The sequence below is a fragment of the Podarcis liolepis genome, assembly GCF_965112155.1.
Source record: "Podarcis liolepis genome assembly, chromosome: 15".
NCBI classification, from domain to species: domain Eukaryota; kingdom Metazoa; phylum Chordata; class Lepidosauria; order Squamata; family Lacertidae; genus Podarcis; species Podarcis liolepis.
The window spans coordinates 4,415,053-4,439,569 of NC_139566.1; the positions used below are offsets into that span (position 1 = coordinate 4,415,053).

Here is a 24,517-nt window from a genome sequence, read left to right on the forward strand (position 1 = left end):
GGGAGCGTTTTGAAATTTTGTTCCCTAAAGCTAAAACTGGTCACCGTTCATAATATTATATTTATTTTATTTCACATCATTTAGAAACTGCTTGATTGTCATAAAACCTCAAGAGTTTTTTGTTTTGGTAAACCTTTCCACTCCCAATAGGACTCTCAGCCCAAATATACTTTCTCACGTGATTGGTTGCTCTTTGTCCTTAAAACTGTATGTTATATGAGAAGTAAAATGATCACACCTTTTTCCTTAAATGGTAGAAAGCATTCTTGTGTTATTTGTCTTGTGCTATTTGTATTACAGTGGTGCCTCGCAAGACGAAAAGAATTCGTTCCGCAAGTCTTTTCGTCTTGCGATGTTTTTCGTCTTGCGAAGCACGGTCCGTCGCAACTGCGCCTCTTCAAGCGGCTTTTAAAAAAAAGCGCAAGACGTTTTTGTCTTGCAAAGCAAGCCCATAGGGAAATTCGTCTAGCGAAGCAACGCAAAACCGAAAAACCCTTTCGTCTAGCGAGTTTTTCATCTTGCGAGGCATTCGTCTTGCGGGGCACCACTGTACTTCAAATGTCATATCTCATTACTGCGTCTATGTAATCGTCCTTTATGAATGTATCACAATGTATATATCACAATGTATTCAGTGCATCGCTGTTTCTATGTATATCTTTTTTCCAAAAGAATGAAACTGCTCCTAATCTTGTAAAATGTCAAAGTGTATCTTCCTGCCACTACAAATGCGAATGTATCTGTACAGTACTTCATATTTGGCAACACCACAGGGCTACCTACTGAGTCTACAGTGCTAAACTAATCACTCACACAAACATAAAAAACAAAGACTTTATTTCACAATAGTTCATTCATGGCCGAACTCCCATTCATACCCTTGTTAATATGCTGATGTAGAGTCAACGCAACGCCCAAAGCGATAAATCCTGTCTTCCTTCCTGTAAGCACCAGACATAACCATCAAGACCCCACCTAAAAAAAGTAAAGGAACATTGAATAATCTTTAGTGAGAAGAGAAATCAGGATGGGCTCAAAGATAGGTAAAACCATGGGTAGGCAAACTGAGGGCCGGGGGCCGGATCTGGCCCAATCGCCTCCTAAATCTGGTCCACAGACGGTCCGGGAATCAGCGTGTTTTTACATGAGTAGAATGTGTCTTTTATTTAAAATGCATCTCTGGGTTATTTGTGGGGCATAGGGGTTCTTTTTTCTTTTTTCTCACAATATAGTCCGGCCCCCCACAAGGTCTGAGGGACAATGGACTGGCCCCCGGCTGAAAAAGTTTGCTGACCCCTGGTAAAACCCAACAGCCTCTCTCGCCCTATTGTCAACATGTTTGTATTTGAGGCATAATCAGGATTCCCCCTACAGTTCCTCAATCACTGAAATATCAACCCTTTGTCCAACACTTACCTGGCAATCATACCATTCCTCTTCGTGACATTTTTTGACCACTCTGTATAACGGGAAAAAGTATAAATGTAAGCTTTTTTCTTTGTTTGAGGTTCTCTCTCTTTTGCACACGTGGGGACCCTCAGGTTGAGAACCGCTGGTCTAGAATATGTGGATTCTCTAATGTCATCCATTCCTTCAACCAGCCAACAATGACAGACTCTCAATAAAGAAGAAATTAATGTAGACTGAAGTAAAAACTGTATTTTTATTTCATCTCTTTCAGGACCCTGGATAATACCATGGTTAGTAATTTCACATCTCAAGTCAGGCAAAATAGCTCCCACCTAGCCTGGTTTATAGACCAGGTTTATATCTCTCCTCCTCCTCCAAGAAGCTCAAGGTAGTACACATGTATTTTCTTTCAAACTTTAACAAAATCAATTGGAAAACAAAAATGGAAAATAACCCATGAGGGTGGCCACCTTCGCATCTCTAAGAGTCTAACTGGAAGTGTAAGTTCCCATTTGTGTGAAATTTCATTTGAGCCCTAAACAATTCCAGTGGCACGCCGAGTTGCGCATGGAGATTTGAATGTCTCTTTCCACCAATCTGAATTTCATCTGTCGATAGACATCAAATCATGCTGAATAAAATCTCAAATAAATATCTGCTTTGGAACCACGTGATTCCTTCATTCCCTACCCTAAGAAGAGAGTAAGTGAAAGATAAGTTAGCAAAAGAACTGAAGAAGATGCCAGAAGGCACTGGCAGAAAATCTGCACATGGTGAGCCCCTCGGGCCAGCCCCAGACATTTGGGCACCTCGTGAATCAGAAATGGGTCTCTCCCCCCACATTCTAGTCTGTTAAGGGTGCTTTTTATATAAAGTTCAGGCTTTGTTGTGTTTTTATATGTATTGTAACCCGCCCAGAGTGGCTGGGGAAACCCAGCAAGATGGGTGGGATATTAATTAAGAAATTATTATTATTATATTCCCACCCTGTGGAACGCCCTCCCATCAGATGTCAAGGAAATACAGAACTATCTGACTTTTAGAAGATATCTGAAGGCTATAGGGATGTTTTTAATGTTTGATGTTCTCTTAAGGTAAAGGTAAAGGGACCCCTGACCATTAGGTCCAGTCGTGGCTGACTCTGGGGTTCCGGCGCTCATCTCGCTTTATTGGCCGAGGGAGCCGGCGTACAGCTTCCGGGTCATGTGGCCAGCAGGACTAAGCCACTTCTGGAGAACCAGAGCAGCGCACGGAAACACTGTTTACCTTCCCGCCAGAGTGGTACCTATTTATCTACTTTCACTTTGACGTGCTTCTGAACTGCTAGGTTGGCAAGATAGATAGATAAGAATCTTTATTTGCGTCAGCCATCGGCCATAGCAATAAAACAACAATACGACACACAAAGAATAAAACTGAAAAGTCAATTATATAAAATACATTTTAGGGGACGACAAAATAATAGTAGCAAAACATAACGATAATAATAGTAAAATCCTAGGAGAGGAATCTGGGCGACGACGCTAATGTCACTCAGGTAGCAGCTCTCAATCTCATTGCTCTCTCGACAAATTTGGCAACCTTCTCTGTTGTCGAGCCGTTCTGGTCGGCCAGGAGTGAGAACAGCTTGGCTTCGCAAGAGTGGCCCGGGATGGCAGACAGGAGCGGCGCGATGGTCTCGTCCCTGAGATCTTTATATAGGGAGCAAGACAAGAGGACGTGTGACACAGTCTCCACGCAGCCAGCTCCACAGGGGCAGAGCCGGTATAGGTTGGCAAGAGCAGGGACCGAGCAACGGGAGCTCACCCCATCGCGGGGATTCGAACCGCCGACCTTTTGATCGGCAAGTCCTAGGCTCTGTGGTTTAACCCACAGCGCCACCCGCGTCCCTTGATGTTCTATTATGTTTCTGTATATGCTGGAAGCTGCCCAGAGTGACTGAGGTGACCCAATCAGAGGGCGGGGTAGAAAAAAACAAAATTAAAATAATTATTACCATTATTCTTATTCAGGGAGACAATAAAACGCACCAAATTCCATTAGAAGGAACATGAAGAACATCATGCAAAGTGAAGCCAAGCAAAAAAACCACCCCAAAATGGCATGCTAAGCAAAGGAGGATGCTGACATGACAGTAATTCATCCAAACACATAACATTAGAGTCAAGTTGCATCTGAATTGCTAGGAACATCAAGTGAATCTAGGTGGGGTAAAGGTAGTCAAATTAGTGACCCCATGCCAACATATTTTCTTCAAAGCACAGAGAGAACCCATGTAAAATACCATACACAACAGTTTAATTACCACCTGCTACACTGTTTCACAGCTGTAAAACTAGGTCACGTTATTTGCTCTGGCCCTTAAAGACATACACATCTTGTGAAACAATAATGAACCTTCAAATTTAAAGAGACCATTCAACAGATTCAGATTCAGTTTCCAAAAATGGTATGAGAACTGAAAAACACCAGCCTTCGAATTGCACATTTGTATGGGACTTCTGGAGGCAGCGCGAAACAGCAATGGCGGTCCTCTTCATGCTCTGAAGAGGGGCTCCGCGGAAAAGGGTCGTGCGCTGCGGCACAGCGACGACCCATCAAGAAAAACCACGGGCAGAGCGAGCCCGTGGCCGTGGGACTCGGCGGGCACCAGAAGCGACCTCAGAAACGGAGAAGGAACCCCGTAAGGGGCTCCGGAACGTGGAAGGGGGAGCGGTGCTGTGAGTTCATCGCTCTTTCTGCGGAAGCGAAGCCGTGCGGCTGCTGCTGATGAGCGCTGACCTTTCTTCTTGAAACATCAGGCTTTAAACTACATACTCGTGAGTAAGGATTAAATTTTCGGGACTAAAAGACTTAAAATTGGGCTGAAAACGGGAGACGCAAAACAGGAAGTCCGTCTTCCGACCGTGCTTTAAAGATCAAAAGCAAAGACTTTGACAAGTGGGAAGCGCTTTAAAAGGGATTATAAAGTTTGGACTATTGTGTATTGACGGAACTGGATTTTAAGGGGGGGGGAAGAGGCTTCTGTCTTTAAACTTATTGGATTTTAAATGGGACTTTCCTCCGTTTTGTGGATTACAAAGGATTAAAAAACCAAGCCTCGGACTGCCAGGAGATAAGAAAACTGTCAAATTGCGGAAACTGTATCTAAAATTGAAATTGTTACATTTGAGCGATACTGACAAGATACAATCAGGGGAACTGTTTCTTGCACCTTTTCTGTGAGACTTTGTTTTAACTTGGGAAGAGCTCTGCACGTTAAAAAAGAGATTGAAGGACTTTTTGTAAACGGTTTGGGATTGCAGGAACTTTAATGGCGGATAAAAACCTTTCTTCCTAGTGAACTACAGTGGTACTCCCCCTAGTGGATTTTGGATTTACAATTGTCTGGGAACAACATTTTATTTTGACTCTCTGCTGCTTTTTTATTTACACTTTGGAACTGTCTTTCCCATGGGACAGCATATAATTTGACCTTGACACAAAGACAGGTGTGGAATGAGTGGCTTAGGGAAAACAAGATCTGCAAAAACGAAAGCAAAACAAGCCCAAGTTGTTCAAACAACCTTGACTTCTCAGTCACGTAGATCATCTGTCCCAGCTGTGTTGGGAGCACAAGAAGGGGAAGTTGAGCAGCCAGCATCAGAGGATATGGCTTCAGGAGGATCTGAAACCTTTTTAAAACAAATTCTGGAGCATTGTCAATTTTGAACTAGAAGGTGGATGACCAATCGACAAAAATTGATCAAGCTGCAACCTCTATTAGCAAATTGACTGACCAAGTTGCTCAACATACACAAGTAATTGGGAACCTTAAGGAAGCAACTCTAGAAAATCGTAAATTGGCTGAGGAAGCCAATCAAAAAGCAGAACAAGCAAACCAGAAGGTTGAGGCAATAAAAGGGGAGGTAAGGCCGCTACACAAGCAGATCAGTGAACAGCAGGCCTACCTGTCTATGGTGGAGCTGAGAAATCGGGAAAATAACCTGAGATTGAGAGCTATTCCAGAGCTTGAACAGGAAGATCTGACTGGCTACTTGACAGCAGAATTTTCTAAGTTCTGGGGTATAGAAGAAGACAAAGATTTTAAAATTACATCTGCGTTCAGATTAGGAAGAGTCGTGAGGAGGGACAGATCCAGAGACTGTTTGATTATCCTGAGATCCAAGCAGGAGAGAGACAAAATATTAGGCCTTCATTTTAAGAAATCACTTGTTATTCAAGACAAAAGAGCAGAAATTTACAGAGATATACCAAAACAACTTTTGGATCTTAGAGCTACATATACAGACCTAGCAAGACTACTGAGAGGCAACTCGATTACTTACAGGTGGGAGTTCCCCCAAGGATTATCCTTTAACTTCAAAGGAAAAAAAGTTAAAATCAAAACAACAGAAGATCATCAGAAGTTCCTGAACGACCACGGAGAGGACCTTCAAAAGGGAGCAGCAGCATCTTGGCCACCGCCACCTCCTGGAATTGGACCAACACCAGCACCTCTGGGTTCAGACGAAAAGGAAGAGACACCACCACAGCAAGAACAGATTGATCCAGGATGTCTCTGCAGCTCTTTAGTTGGAATATTAATGGCGGGAATTCCCCGGAACAAAAGACTAGGCCAAGAATTTATTTCATCAGATAGAGTCAAGAAAAGAGGCATGGTGATTTATGCAAAGCAGAACTTGTCACCAAAATTTCTATTTAAAGATGAGCAAGGAAGAATTTTGGCAATTGAAATACAAACACAAGGAGAAAAATTTCTGATATTAGGAATCTACGCACCAAATGAGGGGAAATCAGAATTTTACAAGAAGCTGCATGAGATAATGCTGGATTATCTGGACTATACCAACATCATTATGATGGGAGATATGAATGGGGTGGTCTCTACTTACATGGATAAGTCACAAAATCAAAATTTAACTAAAGATGGCAGACTACCCAAAACTTTTTTTGAACTAACTGACAGTATGGATTTGATTGACATCTGGAGGACAAAGAACCCCTTAGGTAAAGAAGGAACATTCTTTTCTGAGGCCCACCTGTCATGGACAAGAATCGACCAAATATGGACAACTAGAGGGCTGGCACCTAAGACTAGAAAAGTGGAAATCTGCCCAAAAACTTGCTCCGACCATAACGCTTTGAAAGTGGAACTGAGACTTACTCCAATCGGTTCCTTCAGATGGAAAATGAATGACACCCTACTAAGAGATCAGGAGATCGTGAAGAAGGCCCAAAAAACTTTAAAAGACTATTTTGAAATTAATTTGAACACCTCGGTGGAAAAGAGAATAATCTGGGACGCAAGTAAAGCAGTAATGAGAGGGTTTCTGATACAACAGAATACGATCAAGAAAAAACTTTGGAATGGAAAAAAGGACAAGATATTAGAGAAGATAAGAGACGGAGAAAAAAAAACTGAGACTAAAACCAAAATCAAAAGAGGTCTTAAGAGAAATTAAATTCCATCAAGCACAATATGCGAAATTGATAAACCAAGAAGTGGAATGGAAAATTAAACAAATGAAACAAAGATCATTTGAATCGGTGAACAAATGTGGGAAACTGCTAGCATGGCAGTTGAAAAAGAGACAAAAATTGAACTTTGTTACTAATCTGGAGGTTGAAGGGAGAAATATTCAGAAACCAGAAGAAATTAGAAAGTGTTTCCAGAGATACTTCAAAAAACTTTATACGCAAGGGCCTCAGGAAGTGGCTGAGATAGACCAATTTCTAAAAGTTAATGGATTACCAAAACTATCTCAGGAGAAGAGAACAACTTTGAATTACAGAATAACACAACAGGAAATTGAGGGTGCCATTCAGAATATGCAACTAGGCAAATCTCCAGGTCCAGATGGACTTACCTCCAAGTACTATAAGACATTAAAAGACTACTTGATACAACCACTAATGGAGGTTTGTAACCAGATTATGGAGGGGAGGAGGGCACCGGAAACGTGGAAAGAAGCATTCATCACATTGATACCTAAACTGGAAACTGAAAAGACTCAATTTAAGAACTACCGTCCCATCTCACTCCTAAATGTGGATTACAAAATTTTTGCAGATATTCTGGCAAGTAGACTTAAAAAAAGTGCTAAATGAAGTAATTCACAAGGGCCAGGCAGGCTTTCTCCCAGGTAGACATTTGTTTGATAACACCAGGAATATTATTGACATTTTGGAACTTTTGCAAACTAACATTAATACTAAAGCAGTGTTAATTTTCATTGATGCGGAGAAAGCCTTTGACAACATCTCTTGGAAGTTTATGAAGAAAAATTTGGAAGGGATGGGAGTGGGACGGGGGTTTGAAAATGGAGTAGAAGCAATTTATTCAGAGCAAAAAGCCAAATTGATAGTGAACAATGTGGTGACAGAAGAGTTTAAAATTGAAAAAGGAACACGACAGGGGTGCCCCCTTTCCCCTCTTTTATTTATTTCAGTCCTGGAGGTGCTTTTGAACATGATTAGGGGGGACCGGTTGGTGCAAGGAATACAGGTCGGAGTGAAACAATACAAACTGAAAGCTTTTGCATATGACTTGGTTTTAACATTACAGGAGCCAGAATCTAGTACAAAAAGAGTTTTAGAACTGATTCATGAGTTTGGTCGAGTGGCGGGATTTAAGTTGAATAAGCAAAAAACTAAGGTTCTGGGGAAAAACTTGACACCTTTAGAAACAGACGGGTTTCAGAAGGAAACAGAATTAAATGTGGTTAAAAAAGTAAAATACCTAGGGGTTAATTTGTCTTCCAAAAATTTGAACTTATTTAAAGATAATTATGAAAAATGTTGGTCAGAAGTTAAAAAGGACTTAGAAATTTCGTCAAGATTGAAACTTTCCTTGTTGGGTCGAATTGCAGCTGTAAAAATGAATGTATTGCCAAAGATGTTGTTCTTGTTCCAAACCCTACAGATTGTGGACAGAGTGGAATGTTTTGGAAAGCGGCAGAAAGATATCTTTAAGTTTGTCTGGCAGGGCAAAAAGCCCAGGATAAAATTTAAAATATTAACTGATGCAAAAGAAAGAGGGGGATTTGCCCTGCCGGACTTAAAGTTATATTATGAAGCTGCAGCTTTCTGCTGGATGAAAGATTGGTTTCTATTAGAAAACGCTGATGTCCTAGATCTGGAAGTGTTCAACAATGCTTTTGGATGGCATGCATATTTGTGGTACGACAAGGTAAAGGTTCACAAAATGTTTAAAAACCATATTGTCAGAAAAGCATTATTTATTGTCTGGAATAAATATAAGGACTTATTAGAAAACAAGACCCCGAGGTGGTTATCACCAATAGAGGCTAAGGCCCGAAAAAGACTCAATATGGAGGCCGGCTGGCCAAAGTATTGGGAGATAATAGAAAAAATTGGAGACAATTGGAGGCTGCAGAGCCTGGATAAATTAAAGAATAAGGTGCGAGATTGGCTACATTACGCTCAAATCCAAGAGGTTTTTAAAAATAGGATTCCAGGTGGAAAAATCGAAGTTAGAGACAGAACTGCTTGAACCAAAGACTAAGGTTCTTTCGAGAATGTATAACTTGCTGCTTAAATGGAATACCCAGGATGAGACAGTCAAATCAGCCATGATAAAATGGGCGCAGGATATTGGGTATAACATTATGTTTGAAGACTGGGAAAGGTTATGGACCACCGGTATGAAATTCACGGCATGTAATGCCTTGAAAGAAAATATTATGAAAATGATATATAGGTGGTACATGACCCCAGTCAAGCTTGCAAAGATATATCACCTGTCTGACAATAAATGTTGGAAATGTAAGGAGGCTGAAGGGACATTCTTTCACCTCTGGTGGACCTGTCCAAAAGTGAGGGCCTTCTGGGAAATGATTTATAATGAGTTAAAAAAGGTATTTAAGTATACCTTTCCCAAGAAACCAGAGGCCTTCCTTCTGGGCATTGTCGGCCAGAAAGTGTTAAAGAAGGATAGAACTTTCTTTATGTACGCAACTACAGCAGCAAGAATTCTCATCGCAAAACACTGGAAGACACAAGATTTACCCACACTGGAAGAGTGGCAGACGCAACTGATGGACTATATGGAACTGGCTGAAATGACTGGCAGAATCCGAGATTTGGGAGAAGAAGCAGTGGAGGAGGACTGGAAAAAATTTAAGGATTATTTACAAAAATATTATAAGTTATATGAATGTTAAGAATTTGCATGATTTGGAAAATTTAGCTTCAGCAACAAGATTTGGTGATATGGGAAATTAAGTTACAATTATGAAAGGACTAAAGTTTAAAGCAACACTATATTTATTTTAGGGTAAAAGTAAATGGATAATAAGCACTTTAAACTTAAAATATATTTTTTCTTGAAAGTACAAAAGAATGATGAAACAAGGTAACAATTTGCTGTTATTTTTATTGTAAAGAATGCAGGGTGAGGGAGATGCGGGTGAGGGAGAGCTCTTCATCAACAGCTCTCAGTCTCTCTCTGTATTTAGTTTTTATAGCAACCATGCTTGAAAAGCTCATCTCACACAGATATGTAGTGGAAAATGGGAGCAATGTCAAAATAGCTTTGTTTGCCAGAAGGGGGAACTCCTTGGCAGTATCCAACAAAAAACTGTCCAAAGGTAGATCAGCAAATCTTAGCTTGAAACCACGATTTTTTCTCAGCTCAGTTGTAAAGTCATGTCCTTTCCACCAACTGATGCTGAGCTATAAGGGTCCCTAACCCAGTCAAGGCATTCAGTGGAGACTGAAGAGAAATAAAATGACAACTTCTCCAGTTCTCCTGGTGAACTCGAGTCGCGACGTCTTCTTCTCTCCGCTGCTGCGCACACTGTGCTCGGGCGGGAAGGAAGTCGGAAGATGATGTCCTACTGTGATAGGTCCAGGCTGGAGTCTGGACCAATCACAGCCCAGACATCAGAAAAGTGGAGGGTGTCCCCCTGAGGAGCGCCAATCGGCGCCCCTGCTGGCCGAGGGTGGGGTCAAAACTGTTAGTATCTTGGCTCACAGTCAGAGGTACCTGGCCTCCCCCGAGGCAATTGAGCGAGATACTGTGTTTACCTTCCGTCTGCGACCCCGGCAGGCTAGGTAAACAAACCCGGCGATTCTTCTCATTAGATGTGAGATAGAACACACCCTCTGCTTCTCTCTTCTTCTCTCCCTCCCTGCATTCTCCCAGGGAGGGGAAATGAGACAGACAGGAGTCCTTTTACATGTTTTATTCCTGTCACTCAACAGTACATAGAAATGCGACTGTTCCCTTCAGACTCCATCAGAAGAGACTCTACTCCTCCCCTGTACTTCCAGCACAGGTCACATGACACACTGAGCTAACATCCGGTGCTAAGTACAGAGAATAGGCTCCACCTTTTCCCCAACAGTAGGTTGGCAAACCACAACATCCTGTTTTGCATTCCAGCCATCTGGAGCTGGCTTTTGCCTTGGTGCTTTTTCCCCCATACCCAGGACACAGTCCGGCGCCCGCCTAGTGGGCGAAAATTTGAAATTTCTTTTTTAAAAAAATCTTTCGAATTTTTCAATTTTTCCCACGGCACACCAGGCAACATCTCGCGGCACACTAGTGTGCCGCGGAACAGTGGTTGAAAAACACTGGTCTAAACCACTGAGCCTAGGGCTTGCCGATCAGGAGGTCGGCGGTTCGAATCCCCGCGACGGGGTGAGCTCCCGTTGCTCGGTCCCTGCTCCTGCCAACCTAGCAGTTTGAAAGCACCCCAAAAAGTGCAAGTAGATAAATAGGTACTGCTCCGGCTTAGTCATGCTGGCCACATGACCCGGAAAAACTGTCTGCGGACAAACGCCAGCTCACTCAGCCTGTAAAGCGAGATGAGCGCTGCAACCCCAGAGTCGTTCGCAACTGGACTTAACTGTCAGGGGTCCTTTACCTTTTCTGAATTTGTGATGCAGGTCCCCAACCAATTAATTAATTACTTTGCAAAGCTAAGCTGGGTCCTGTATGGTTTCAGATTGGATGGGGGACTATGTGTTAAGATTCCCTGGGGGGCTGGAGGAGATGGCTTTTGGGGTCCCTTCCATGATTCTATGTGCTAATGTAGAGGTCAGCAAACTTTTTCAGCAGTTCACTGTCCCTCAGACCTTGTGGGGGGCCGGACTATATTTTTGAAAAGAAAAAAGAACAAATTCCTATGCCCCACAAACAACCCAGAGGTGCATTTCAAATAAAAGCTCACATTCTACTCATGTAAAAACACCAGGCAGGCCCCACAAATAACCCAGAGATGCATATAAAATAAAAGGACGCATTCCACTCATGTAAAAGCAGGCTGATTCTTGGACCATCCACTGTCAGGGAACTGCAGGCAGCGAGGGAGGAAAGAATTAGAGGATACAGGGAACGATCTCCACTGCCCAGTACTGAGTCCTCCTCAGAAGACAGAGAAGAGGATAATGAGTCTGGGGAGGAAGGGGTGCTTCAGAGAGAGGGGGATCCACATCACAGGGGAAAACGGAAGGGGCTGCGCCGTTGGCTCTGTTGGTCTCGAGGGAGAGGGAAAAGAGAAAGTAGTTAGAGCAACGCGTCATGAGAGACGGGTCACTTTGTTTATTCTGCATGTAATCTTGTCAGAAGAAAAGAAAGAAAGGAATTTATGGCTGGCTGCCGGGAGTGCTTTTCTGCTAAGTGCAGCAAATGACATCCACGGACCGGATTGAGAAGGGGATTGGGCCAGATCTGGCCCCCAGGCCTTAGTTTGCCTACCCATGCACTAATGTCTAGGAACTTAATGCGCTTGCAGCTTTCTTGCTGCACCACCAGGAGGACTAAATGTAATATGTTCCAATAAATTACCTTTCATGTCAGCCACCCCTTTGCTCATGAAGCTGTTTAGCTTTGTTTTTCCGCAACTTCATCTTGGATATTCTTCATGTTCCTCTTCATGGGACTTGGGGTGTTTCCTGAATCATTCATGCTCCTTTAGCGTAATGTTTGGAGCATATGTTATCCTGGCCACAGAGGTACACACATCATACCTTTCAAGCACATTCACAGCACAGTTTTAAAAACGATGGGCTCTGTCAGACAGCTGGGAATCGTAGCTCTGTGAGGGGCAAACTGCATTTCCCAAAATCCTTTGATGGGAAAATATACTGTGAATGTTTGAGGCCTTGTACTGTTAAAATTGTTAGGGTGTGAAACCTAAGACGCTGGCAAGTTAGCAATGTCATGTAACTTTAAGTAGTCAAGCTCGTTAAGTTGTTAAGTTGCTCAGTATATAAAGAGTGTTTGTTTTCTCTGCCTGTGTGGGGCGTGAAGCAAAAATGTCTGAAAGCTCCGGAGGTGTTTCTGTTATCTTTCTGCAATAAACCTGTCTTTGGAAAGACAGGCTTCCCTGTGTCGTTGTTTCTTTGCTGCTGAGACTCTGAAGCTTGTACTGCAACAAGAATCTCTGCACTGGACTTAATTAATACTCTGCAAAGAGAGCTGTTGCTGGTGGCGCAGCGGAAGCGTTTACTGGACCAGTACACAAACTCTCTTAGGTTATGGATCCTTCTACGTTTCTACAGCTGTATTGTGTGCAGAGAAAATGAAAGCAGCTTTCGGATGAGAGAAGACCGGCTTGGTCGTAAATCCAGCTCTTAAAGGAACTGAGAGGCTGCAGAAAATTGAGAGAGCTGCATAAGTGAAGATTTACAGCTTCATTAGCTGCAAAAGGCTAGCTTGACCTCCCGTTGTGTTTGTGTTTTGTTAATAAAAACAGAGGACGGTGGCAGGTTGCTAGTGAAGAGACGGAGGGGAAAAAAGGCTTCAGAGGAGGCTGGAGGCGTCTGAAAAGTGAGTAAAACAAATCCCAAGGGGAAAGAGAAGCAAGGGCACACAGAGGGAGTAGCAGCAGACCCCAAGAATGGCAGTGGAAAATTTCCAGGTTCCCTTTACAAAGCTGAACTCTGCTAATTACGTGCAGTGGTCTAAGAGGGCTCAAGTCTGGTTGGAAGCCAAAGAAGTGTGGGCTGATTATGTCCAGAGGCGAAAGCCATTTGTGGCTGTTGCAGCAGATGCCACAGCAGAGCAACAGGCTGCTGCACATGCCCAGAACAGGGAACATGATAAAATGGACACTAAAGCTAGATGCATGTTGATGGTATCGATAGACGATTCCCAATTACCTCATGTGGAAAATTTAAGGTCTGCATTTGAAATTTGGGGAGCTCTTAGGCGAATTCACCATAGAGCCACGCCCGGAGAGAAGGTGAACATTATACGTGCTTTGTATGAGTTGAAACTGAAGCCAGGGGATAGTGTGGTTGAACACACGTCACAGATGACTGAGTATTTCAACCAACTGTCATCTTTAGGTGTGAATTTTCCTGAAAATATTAAAGTTTATACTCTGCTTAGCAGCCTGCATGCAGGGTTTGAAAACTTAGTACTAACTTTACAAGTTTTGCCAGAGGACCAGCTGAATATGAATTATGTGACTGGTAGATTGTGTGAGCAAGAATATGAATATCATCGAAAACGTATTGATAATTCAAATACCCCAAGGGTTGGATGTTCAGATAATTCCCAGCGTGGGGAAACTAGCAGGCAGAGCTGTAAGGAAGCCTCACAAGTGTCTGCTATGGCCAGCAAGTCATGTTTTCGATGTGGCCGCAGGTTTCATTTGATAGCAGTGTCCAGAAAAGCAACAGGAATTTCAACAGTCCAAGGCCAGTTTACGGAGTTACAGGGGAAGACGACGTGAGAACTACAAGAATCAACGATCCAGAGGGGGAGCAGGTGCTGATAAGGGACTAGCTGCAATGGCAGCACAACAGAGTCCTAAAAGGAGCCAACAAACCTTGAAGTGGATAATTGACAGTGGAGCAAGTCACAGCTTAGTTCCAGCGACATCTAGTGGCCGCTTGATGAACTGCAAGACATTGCCAGTTGCAAAAACCGTGACTATAGCAGACAATAGTAAACGAGAAATGAACCTTAAAGGCACAATTTATGTTAACTGTTTGCAAACTAACCTTCCTGTTTTTGTTCTTCCAGGAATGAAGAATGGACTTTTGAGTGTGTCATGCCTGGTAAAAAGTGGTTTTAAGGTTGAGTTTGAAAATGATGTGTGCACCATTTCGAAACAGGGGAAGGAGCTAGTTAAAATTCCCTGTGAGGATGGGCTTTTTGTTTTGGATGAAGAGCAGTTAGCAGCAGGTAGATGTTCAACAGGTGAAGCGCAAGCTAAGTGTGTAAATAAGGCTCCTCATACAGGTTGTGCACATCTACTACACAGAAGGTTAGCTCATATATGCTTTAAGTATGTAAGCAAGATGCCAGATTTAGCTGAGGAGTGTAACATTAAACCCTGTCCAAATTTTCTGGATTGTTGTGCTTGTAAACATGCTAAGGTTAAGACATGTAACTATCCTAGATCTGATAGAGTAAGCAAGAAACCCTTTGAACTTGTGCACACAGACGTGTGTGGCCCTATGCCAGTCAAATCGCTTGGAGGTGCGAGATTTATGCAAATTTTGGTGGATGACTTTTCAAGGGCTAGTTGGGTTTTCTTTCTGAAAGAAAAATCACAAGCAGCTTCCATCTTGATGGATTGGATTGAAGAAGTCGAATGTAAATTTGACACCAGGGTACGTAAAATACAATCAGATCGTGGTGGGGAATATGTGAACCACACGCTGGAGACGTGGTTAAAAAGGAAAGGTATAGTTCATAGACTTACCAATCCCTATTCACCACAGGAGAATGCAGTTGCCGAAAGAAAATTTCGAACATTACAGGAAGCCATTGCTGCTTTGCTGTTTGATTCTGGACTTCCACAGCGTTTTTGGGCTGAGGCTGCACTGTATGCAAATTATACTTTTAACAGAGTGTACAATAGCACAGTAGGCAACACTCCTTACTTCATGCTATTTGGGGAAAAACCAAAAATTGATCATCTAAGAGTTTTTGGATGTCGTGCTTATGTGCTGGTGCCTAGGGCACAACGTAGGAAAGGCAATCCTAGGTCTAAAGAAATGTTTTTCTGTGGTTATCAAGCAAACACAAAAGGTTGGAGATTTGTGAATGTAGAAGGCAATCAAACGAAAATCACAATCAGCAGAAGTGCGGAATTTTGTGAACAGGATGGTTGGAATAAAATTCATGGAAATCCTGACATACTATTTGATGTGGTGAACAGTAATAATGAAACTCAGGCCCCAGGGCAGGTATTAGTTCCAGAACAGACTGAGGAATTTGAGTCTGAGGACAAGGGTGAGAAATCGCCTAGTTCACCCAAGTCTGTAAAGTCAGAATCTTCTAGCTCTAAAAGTTCACCTGTACAGCAAGAGAGACGTGTAAAGTCAGAATCAGAAAGTTCTATAACTACTAGTGACAAACAGGTGACGACTAGTGATTCTGGGTCAGAGGGGGAAACTGAAGGAACATCACAGGAACTGTTAAGGCGTTCTAAGCGTACCAACAAAGGTAAACCTCCTGAAAGGTACCAAGCTATTAGTGTTTGGGCTGGTTTGGTAAATTGCGAACCTGAAAGTTTTGAGGAGGTTGAGCAATTACCCCAGGAGGAGGCCAGTAGGTGGCGTGAGGCCATGCAAAAGGAGTTGAATTCTATGAAAGAACTGGGTGTGTTTTCCATCACCAAACTGCCAGAAGGTACCAAGGCAGTAAGTTATAGGTGGATGTACAGGATAAAGACAACAGCGATGGGGAAACCAGAGTACAAAGCAAGGCTTGTAGCTCGAGGTTTTACGCAAAGAAAGGGGTTACATTATTCCGAAGTCTATGCACCCACTTCAAGGAGTGAAACCCTACAGGCACTATTAGCAGTTGCTGCTCAGAAAGGGTTCAAAGTGAATCAATTTGATGTCTCTACAGCTTATCTTCATTCAGACTTGGCTGAAGAGCTCTATATGGAGCTACCGCCAGGATTGAAAGTTGGTAAATCAAATCAGGTATGGAAACTACATAAATCTATTTATGGACTCAAGCAATCTGCTCATAATTGGAATGAGTGTTTGAATGACGTTTTGGTAGGCATTGGTTTTAGCAGGAGCAAGGCTGACAATTGCTTATATTTCAGAAGTTCAGGAGATGCTCAAGAATCTTTGCTTGTTTATGTAGATGACCTGATTTATACTTCAAAGACACAAGAACAAGTAAAAAAACTAGCCAAAGAGTTAAATAAACACTTCAAAGTTAAGAATCTTGGTGATGTGAAGGTCTATCTTGGTGTTCAGATAAATAGGACCAAAAATGGCAGTTTTCTACTGAATCAAAAAGGCAAGATATTGCAAATGTTGAAAAAGTTTAACATGACGGAGTGTGCAGGTGTTAGAACACCAATGGAAATGGGTTTTGTAAAAGACAATGAGTTCAAGGATAGTGCTGAATTCAAGCGTGCTGAAATCTTTCAGTCAGCACTGGGAAGCTTACTTCATCTTTCTCAATGGAGTAGACCAGATATTGCTTACGCTGTTAACTTACTCAGCAGAGAAGCTTCGAAACCTAGTGTAAATGCATGGAAAGGAATTCAAAGAGTGTTAAGATATTTACAATACACCAAAGATTTTTGCCTTGAATTATCTTCAGAAGGACAAGCACAGATTACTTGTTGGGCAGATAGTGATTGGGCAAATTTAAAGGATAGAAAATCAGTGTCTGGCTGTGTAATAAAATTTGGTAACTCTCTGACTGGGTGGAGATCCAAGAAACAGAACCTGATTGCTTTGTCGTCAACAGAAGCTGAGTTCTGTGCCTTATCTGAGTTATGTAGAGATCTAGAATTTTACAAATGCTTGGCACAAGAGATGTATGAAAAGGCCATCACTCCAATCACTGTATGGGGTGATAATCAACCGTGTCTTAAGTTAGCACAAAATGGGCAGTTTAAAGGTCGTACAAAACATTTGGATATCCGCTTTCAAAATGTTTGTCAAACGGTAAAAGCAGGGACTGTTAAATTAAATTACTCTCCCAGTCATGAAAATCAAGCTGATGGTTTTACAAAACCGCTTGGGTTTCAGCGGCATGAAAACTTTTGTGAAGAAATGGGTCTGAAGTAATTTTGTTTTTTGTATTGCCAGCGAGAGGGGGTGTTAGGGTGTGAAACCTAAGACGCTGGCAAGTTAGCAATGTCATGTAACTTTAAGTAGTCAAGCTCGTTAAGTTGTTAAGTTGCTCAGTATATAAAGGTTTTCTCTGCCTGTGTGGGGCGTGAAGCAAAAATGTCTGAAAGCTCCGGAGGTGTTTCTGTTATCTTTCTGCAATAAACCTGTCTTTGGAAAGACAGGCTTCCCTGTGTCGTTATTTCTTTTCTGCTGAGACTCTGAAGCTTGTGCTGCAACAAGAATCTCTGCACTGGACTTAATTAATACTCTGCAAAGAGAGCTGTTGCTGGTGGCGCAGCGGAAGCGTTTACTGGACCAGTACACAAACTCTCTTAAAAATACCCTGCAAGCATGCGTAGCAGAAGTCCTTCTTGAGCAGTCTTGGGAGGTGAGAGAGAAGAGAAAAAATATTTAACTGGGAGGAGCCTGGATCAAGTCAATTCATCCACACTGGTCCAGGTGGGAGAGGGTGCAGGACTATCTGGCCAACGTGGGGATTTAGGGAAAGCCACTTCCGAGCTGGAGAGGAGGTGGGGTTGCGGGCTTCATGCCCTCCCCCCACATGTGCAGGGGCTGGCTTGCAGTCCCCGCGAGAGCAGGGAATCCTCAGGCGCGTCATGTCCCTTGCCAGCCAATCGGCTGGCCCGGGAGGCGTGGCCCGCGCTATTTAGGGCCGGCGCGCCTGAGGATTTCCCTCTTTCTCCACTCCAGCGCCCCAGCTGCTCCGGTTTCCCACCCTCCCGCCCTTTAAGGTTTTGGTTCCTTGACCTTGCTATGGACCTCGCTTGGTCGCCATAAAGGGGCCCGGAAGGATTTTTTTCAACTTGGCAAATTGGCACCAGCCATTTGGTTTTTCGCCTACCTCGTAGCAAATCGTAACAACTTCCTCGGCATTGGCGGTTAGGCATTGGTAAGGGTATTGTTATGCAGATGAGTGGGGGGGAGGAAGCGCCATCACCTTCCCCCATATCGAAGGGTAGTTCAGTACAGGATTCCAGGGGGCGTTGCCCTGTCCGAAGCCTATGGAGGTGTGGGCCTAAGGCACGCCCCCGAGCGGTGACCCCGGGGGAGCTCCTAGTTGATGTACATCAGCAGGACTCCCCCTACTAGTGGTTAACCCTTGCCGGTCTTCTAGCAATCAGGCTGAAGCCAGTTAGTCGATAGGACCAATGCCTAAGCCAATACCGCTCAATTCCTGTAATCAATAAAGTTGTGGCCTAATTTTGCCCATTAACCTAAAATACGGGTGTCCCGTGTCTTTATTTCCGTGGGGGAGGCGGGAACTCGCCACGCAACATGGCTAGAGGGTGAAGCCACTTAGTGACTGGTGTCAGCAATGGTGTCTCCTGAGGCTTCAGAAACTCTAATCAGGTACAATGAAGACCCTAATATAAATATCCACATTCCTTCCTGTACATATTGTCCCTTTAATAGATCGAAACATTAATTCAAAGTTCATTTTGTCTCTCGTTCTGGTGTCTAGCTCATGCTACTTACACCAACTTCTAGGAGGTTTGGAAAGCATTCAGAGTAAACTGGGGGTGGGGGTGGCAAAAAACTAAAGGATGGCAGCATTAGGGAAAGTGTTTGTTGGGTTAATTCCACATAAGTTGGTAATGCTAACTCATGCCCCACCTGGCTAAATCTGGTGACTTTCTTATCCGTGTTACTGGGCAGATATGGCAGGTAAATTTGAGTACAAAAGGACTCAGGTCACAGCACACAGTGTTGGGTTGTGGTAGGAGTTTGCAGGTGAAGGACATTTTCTGCCTCAAAAGACTCTGGTCCCTATAGCTGGCTAAGGGTGCTGGGAATCATAGCTCTGTGAGGGGTAAGCTACATTTCCCAGAATTCTTGGGGAGGACAATGTTCCGTGATTCCTGGAACTGTCAGTGTTCAAGGCCTTTTTATGCTGTTACAATGACCCTGCAAATGTTTGGAGCAGAGATTATTGGTGAGTAGGCCTTTGAGAGAGGGAAGGAGAGGAAGCTTCTGAAGCCTGGCGGAGTCAAGAGAACACCTGAATTCCATTAAAAGGAACACAGAGAACATCATCCAAGGTGAAGCTGAGCCCAAATGAAGCAAAGCACGTTCCCGAGACAAGGTGTAACCTGGCCTGCAAGATACCTTTTGGAACATAGTAGGGGAAGGTTGAATATTGTCCTGGTCTTCTGGTCACAGTTTAGGAATGCTTGTCCCTTCAACCTGTTAATTTTAGAAATCCCAGTTTCTCACTGTTTCCAAATGTGAATTCAGCTCTCCTCGTGTCTGCAGAAGTTTTTTATTTATTTATTTATTTATTTATTAAGTATTGGGAAAATTCATAAGCATCAGTGAAAAATTCTCTGAATTCCCCACATTTCAGCATGGAATTTTGCAACCAAAGTCCACTGATATAATCCAGATTTGTATGTTAAACTAATTCACTAATCTCTTCATTTTATGCACTCTTTCATCTTGACATATGGGTTTTTCTTTCTTTCAAAATATTGCTTGCTTGCATCACACCTTCATACAAGGGTGTATTTTGAAGGGTGCCGTGTTTTGGCTATTATGTCAATTTGCAAATTATGAATTGGATAGATTCACCTTTAAATGCAAACTAAACTCAACGCCCCTAACCCCATTCCTGAGTCCTCTTTCTGCTGACTTCATCACGACTGGACACCTTGGAACTGCAGAAACAGCTTCCAAGGAGTAGCTGGGAACCCCTCCTTCCGCCCGAGCGGTGCCTGTCTTGGCAGGGACTATCTTGCAGGAGAAGCTAATAGGGGTCAGCGCAGATGGGTGTTGGACAGGATCAGACACATATCAAGGAGACATATTTGTGATTGCCAGTTGCACTTCATGAAAGGTGAGCTGAGAACCAGTAAAGCAGGAGAAAAACACGCAAGAGGCCTCTGTGATGCTGCAGTGAAGCTTTAATGGCTAGCAAGGAAGGAGGGAACATTCTCTGGGATCAACAGGTCAAGCAGGAGAAGACATTCAACATTAAGAGGTTAAAGGAAAGCAAAACACTCATAAAAGTGTTCACAGGAGGCCAAAATGGCCCCAGGCAAGAGCCTCTCGGTGGAAGATGTGCAGATCTTCCGCCAATTCTGACTCAGTGAACTGAGGCTTGCATGGCATAAATGGAGGAAAGATACACTCAGCAGAGAAGGAAGGAAGACTTGCAAGGGGAAAGAATGTGTTACAGAGCAAAGATGACATGTTGGCAGCCATGGATAGTTTGCGTAGTGGGCGCTCAGCATTTCGGACTTCCTGGACCTCAAGAGCACAAACTACATTACATTAGGATCAGAAAAGCAGACAATTCTCAACTGGGCGCATCTGGTGAGTGACATGACTGCCGTGCATTCTGTTCAAAACGTGAGACCATCCAAAGTATCAAAGGAAGCAGCAGAAGTGAATCCTCAACGAGGGAATCGTAGTGGCCGCACGATAACGGTAGCGAATTCGTATATTATACCCCAAAGATCCTCGTCTCGGGGGGGTTTCACTGGCATCCCTGAATAGGGAGTTAGATTGTTGACACTGGACATCTTGCAAGGGTCTTGGATACTCTGAAATGATACGTTTTCAAGGATACTTTCAGAAACATGTGAAAACAGGGGAAATCAGACATTATCTCTCAGATAACCAGAGAAATATTTGTCAGACCGGGAGGAGGCAGTTCCCCTTACTTTTCAGCTTTTATATTGAGATTCCTTTATGATGACTTAAAGAATGCATCTCCAGGAAGGAGACAGTTCAGATAACGAGAGATATAAAAGATTAATTTAATGTTGATTTTTAATTGTTGCAGCCAGGCCTGGGACAGCAAGGTGAATGATGGTAAAACATTAAAACAGTGATTTTCAAATGGAAAAGTCTCAATGATTCCCACCCCCATTTGACAGGTTGTGTCTCTCTGACCCTTCCCCCTCTCCCTCTGAAATTTGAGAGACTTCTCTCACGCTCTGGCCCTGCAGGATCCTTCCTCTTCTGGGCTCAGACTGTTGGTCCCCCGAGTTGAGTGTTGTTTCTACAGCAGGGATGGGGACGGGTAGCCTTCCAGAGCTTGTGGAACTACAACTCCCAGCAGCCCTAGCAGCCAACATTGGCCAAGGCCAGAGGGGGTGGGAGTTGTTTTACATCTGGAGGCCCACAGGTTCCCCAGTCCTGCCTTAGCTGTGAGTGGGATTGACGTCCCAGGAGTCCAGCTGAGCCTCTTTCCCTGTCTGACCTGCCTCACCCAAGAAAAGGCAACTGTCAGCCCTGCCTAAAGAGCTCCTGATTCCTCCTGTTGAGATGCAACGTGGGCACATCCTGTGACAACGGCACAGCGCCTTTCTCAGAAGAAGAGGAGGATGGGGCACTGGCCTGAGATTCCCAGAGGAGGGAAAATGGGTCCAGGGATCTTCCCATTACCCAGAGCTGCTCTTTCAAACAAATGACAACCAGACCCAGAACAGGACATCTTCCCCTTGCCAGTTCTGGTCTCTTAGGAAGAAGAGATCCCTCTTTTCACCCTCATCCAACTCCATCCCAGAGAGGGCCCAGCGCCACATTTCAGAAGTCCTATTAGAAGTGGGACTTCTGTTTGAGCCCAAAACAATGCCAGTGGCACAGGGAATTGCAAGTAAAGACCTGAAGGTCTCTTCCCAAATCTGATTTCCATGTGAAGCTAAGAAGGAAGGCATGTTGGGGAAAACCCCCAGTAAATAACTGCCCCATAGTCAATCCGTTGCAAACTTCTTTGCTCTAGTAATCAATTTACTTAAAAGGAGCTTACCAAAAGCTGAAGAAGCTGAGCAGCCGAAGAGAGGAGATCTTCAAAAGTGCTGGTGGAAAAGCCCTACGCGCTGAGCCCTTTTATGCAGGTTCTCTCTGCACCTGCAGCAAATATCTTGCTTCAGCACCACTAATTTAGGTAATTAATTCTACCAGCTAAGATATTTGTTCCAAGTGCAGAGAGAAACTGTCTGCCTCTGAGCTGTCACCTCCCGCAAACCAACTGGTGGAAAGCTGGTGGAAAAGCCATACATTGTGGGCCCTTTTAGACGGTTTCTCATGAGAGTTCAAGCAAACAATTTGGCATGGTGCGACTAATTTGGCTAAGTATGCCGCACCTCAATTTCCTCTAGATTTCCCTGGATGTTCCAAGCCACCTTCCCACATTCAGCATTACATTCAGAAGTCAGGGAGCTCCTTTCAATGCATCTGACCATGGGTTCATCTAGCAGAGGGTTGTCCCTCGAGCAGGAATGGGGAACGCTTTGACTCTGAACTACAAATCTCAGCAGCTGCAGGAAGCAGAGGAGACGAGGGCTGTAGTTTGGCCATGTCTGGAGGGCCAGAGGTTCCCCACCTCTCTTCACCAGAAAGAAGGATTCCCTTTCCAGGGTTTCAGGGGAGCACCTGGCTCTGCCAGACCTGCCTCATGCAAGAAAGGGTCAGTGGGGCTGGAACAAGGCAGCCCTGCATAGAGTGAGCCTCAAAAACCCAGTTCAGATGCTCCATGGGCAGCAGGTGTGACCATGGCCAGAGCAGCTTTCTCCAGAAAGACAGGGAACAGGGACACTAGGCAAGGTTTTGCAAAAACACTCAGGACCATGGCTGCTATCTTCTTTTCCTAGCTGGCTCCAACCATGAAAGTACCCAGTTTCACATTTCTAAAAGCCCCAATACAACTCTAGGTTAAAATTTTCTGTTGAGCCCAAAACAATCCCAGTAACACAACTCCTAGGATGTAGAGATTTGAGTTCTTCTTCCCAAAACTGCTTCTTGTCTTGACAGCTAATTGAGTCAAACCAAATTTCAAAAAGATCTCTGTTCCATAATCAAACAGTTCCTTCCTTCTCTCCTCTAAGAAGCGATTCAGTGAAAGACAACTTACCAAGTGATGGAGAAGCCGAGTGGCGGAAGAGAGGAGATGTTTCAAGGCACTGGTGGAAAAGCCTTTTATACGGTTTCTCTCTGGACTTTTCGGCCAACATGGCGTCACTAATTTGGCTAAGTATACCCCACCCCAGTCAAGTCTAGATTTTACAAGAATGCCCCTGGCCACCCTCCCAGACCCTGTAACCCAATTGTAAGATGCTATCTTTCATGTCAAGCGACGTCTTGGCTCAGGAAACTGCTTTGCTTTCTTTTGGCTCAGCTTGGAAGTTCTTCGTGTTCCTCTTTATGGGATTTGGGTTTTTTCTTTAAGCCTTCATGCTTCTGAAGCATCATATGTGGAGCATCACGGCTACAGACAAACTTCATTGTTGAAACACATTTAAAACACTTTTCCCTCTTCACAGAATTCAGTTTAGGGAAGGCTTTAATATTTGATGAATTATTGTATTTTAATCTTTTGTTGGAAGCCGCTCAGAGTGGCTGGGGAAACCCAGTCTGATGGGTGGGGTATAAATAAATTATTATTATTATTATTGTTATTATTATTATTATTAGGCACTGAAGATCTTTAAGGGCGCTGGGAATTGTAGCACTGTGAGGGGGGGGACAGGCATTGGACAGGATCCACACACCCCGGATCCCTTAAAGAGGATGTCCTTAATGAGGAGGGGCAGGCAGAGGCTACAACCTCCCCGCCATCCAAACAAAGGCTTACCTGCATTTCCCAGCAGCGGGTACCCAGAGGCAGAATGCGGAGGAGGGAGAAGGCAGACTCCATGGCCAGTAGCCACTGATAGCCTTATTATCCTCCACGAAACTGCCTCATCGCCTTTCAGAGCCATCCAAATTGGCGGCCGTCGCTGCCTCTTGTGGGAGGGAGTTCCGCAGTTTAATTATGTATTGTGAAAATTGTTTTGTCTTTTCTCTGGAGGCGTCTGCCTTCTGGGGGATTCCAGTAACACAGGGTGGTGGCTGTCTTGATTAAGAACTGGGGCGTCATTCCAGTGGGATGAGAAAATGCCTTTTCACCCCATTCCGATTTCCAGAATGGTAAACAGCAACTCCTGGGTATGAGGAGCAGGCGGCCATTTTCCTCCGTGCATGTGTATCTGAAGAAGTGTGCATGCACACGAAAGCTCATACCAAGAAC

The 24,517-nt window shown here is 43.8% G+C and overlaps 2 long non-coding RNA genes across 2 annotated transcripts; one reads left to right on the top strand and one right to left on the bottom strand.

Moving 5' to 3' along the window:
• The first annotated feature begins 10,076 nt into the window (after positions 1–10,076).
• Positions 10,077–10,355, top strand: LOC310693828. The gene is made up of 2 exons (XR_014519394.1): positions 10,077–10,196; positions 10,310–10,355. It is a non-coding gene; the product is annotated as an uncharacterized lncRNA (long non-coding RNA).
• A 10,032-nt stretch (positions 10,356–20,387) lies between these two features.
• LOC310694439 lies at positions 20,388–23,433 on the bottom strand. Its single transcript, XR_014519704.1, has 2 exons — positions 23,363–23,433; positions 20,388–21,047 (listed from the first exon to the last, which is right to left on the bottom strand). It is a non-coding gene; the product is annotated as an uncharacterized lncRNA (long non-coding RNA).
• Positions 23,434–24,517: the final 1,084 nt, after the last annotated feature.